We start from the raw sequence: 2,235 nt of genomic DNA, 5'->3' as shown, positions 1-2,235 counted from the left end.
CTCAAGCAATTTGATATTTGTGCGTGTTTACGTCTTCCTGTCTTATGTGCTTGGAGTTTGTGGAGCTTTTTGGGTCTCTGGGCTTAGGTTTTCATCAAATTAAGAATGGTTTTGGCCATTATTTCTTCAAATATTTTTTCTGTCTTCCCACACCACTTTTTCTTTTGGGGGACTCCAATTCCATTTAGTTATGTTGCTTAAAGTTGTCCTGTAACTTGGGGATTCTCTGATAATTTTTAATGTCTTTTTTTTTGGCTTTTCTTTTGCAGTTTCTATCACTGCGTCCTCAAGTTCACTGATCTCTTCCTCTGCAGCATTTTGTCTGCTGTTAATCTCATCCCTTGTATTTTTAATCTGAGACATTTTAGTTAACATTTCTAGAAGTTTGATTTGGATCTTTTTTTTTCCCAAAGATTTTATTTTTTTCCTTTTTCTCCCAAATCCCCCCATTACATAGTTGTATATTCTTTGTTGTGGGTCCTTCTAGTTGTGGCATGTGGGATGCTGCCTCAGCATGGTTTGATGAGCAGTGCGATGTCTGCGCCCAGGATTCGAACCAACGAAACACTGGGCCGGCTGCAACGGAGTGCGCGAACTTAACCTCTCGGCCACGGGGCCAGCCCTTGATTGGATCTTTTGATTTTCTTCTCTGTCTCCTCTTAAAATGTTTAATTATTCAGATTAAATTTGGACTAAAGATGAAACATCAATTCTTGTTAAGTTTCTCTAGCCTTCTGGTCTGTCTAGAGATTTCAGACTTGCCAGCCCACAATTCCAAGAACCATTATTTCAAATCTCTCTCTCTCTCTACATATATATATTTATATATATATAAGCTAGAAAAAGACATTAAAAATTATCAGAGAATCCCCAAGTTATAGGACAACTTTAAGCAACTTTAAGCATATTTATATATATGTAGAGAGATAAGTTTTACATATACGCATTATTTACATTTATACAGTATAGCATACTATGTGTAATATATGTATATACAATCTATTATATATTATTAATATATATGATATATTTCTCTCAAATATATGCATATGTATATGTGTGTATATACACAGACATATATACATTTTATGTACATATGAGACATTTATCCTATTGGTTCTATATTTTCTGGAGAAGCATAACTAATACATCTTATTAGGTATAACTCTTTGTTGTTAAAATGGTTTTATTTTAATGATTTTAAACTTAAATGATTCACTTGTCAAAGTCTACCTTTCCTTGATATGCTATCTTTTCACATGTAGCATGAGAACACCATAACATGTTCTTTTTTCCCCCCAGCACTTGTGGTATCATTGTCATATATTTTACTTTTACATTCATTATAAATTGCAAAATGCTATTATTATTATTTGCTTTGAACAGTTGTCTATCTTCCATAGACTTTGACAAATAAAAACATTTCTATATTTATCATATCTGATGCTTATTTCTTTGCGTAGATTCATGTTTCTATCTACCATTACTCTCTTCTATCTGAGGGGCATCCTGTACCGTATCTTGTAGTGAGGATCTGCTGGTCATCAATTCTGTAAGATTTCGCAGTCTGAAAATGTTTTATTTTGCTTTCATCTTTGAATGATATTTTCCTTGGGTAAGGAATTCAAGGTTGACAGGTTTTCTCTTTCAGTATTTTAAAGACATGGCTCCCCTGTCTTCTTGCTCACACGGCTTCTGATGAGAGCCTGCCCTCAGAGTGATGCTCGCTCCTCTGTATGGAGCATGTTGTTTCTCTCTGGCTGCTTGTAAGAGGGTGTCTTCACCACTGGTTTCTATTCACTTCATCAATCCCGTTATGATGTGTGTTGGTGCTGTTTCTCATGGTTCCTCTGCCCGAGCTTTGTTGAGCTTCTTGGATACATTTGTTCATGAATTTCATCAAATTTGGTGAAAATCTGTGAGGCCAAGTGCATGGGTTGGAAAAGCCCAGGAAGGGACAGTTGTCCTTCACACTTTTCGTTAGTCACTTTCATGTGACAAGAGCTGAGAGTGGCCTCTGATGAGACCCTGCCCCTGTCGCAAACTTGACCATGAGTAATGTCCTTACCTGGGCACTTGGTCCCTCTCCAGCAAGGCTTTGTAGAGGCAGCGCCCTCACTGCTTGGTCACCATCGTGGCACAACAGGGCATGATCTTTATCTGCCTCCCTTTACCGCTTTCTATCCTGACTTCTAGCAGTTTGTCCCTCTGTCTGTCCACCAGAGGCTACTGTTG

This window comes from Equus quagga, chromosome 15 (genome assembly GCF_021613505.1).
Source record: "Equus quagga isolate Etosha38 chromosome 15, UCLA_HA_Equagga_1.0, whole genome shotgun sequence".
Taxonomy (NCBI): Eukaryota; Metazoa; Chordata; class Mammalia; order Perissodactyla; family Equidae; genus Equus; species Equus quagga.
The sequence above is the reverse complement of the archived record's forward strand: the minus strand, read 5'-3'. Positions refer to the sequence as shown.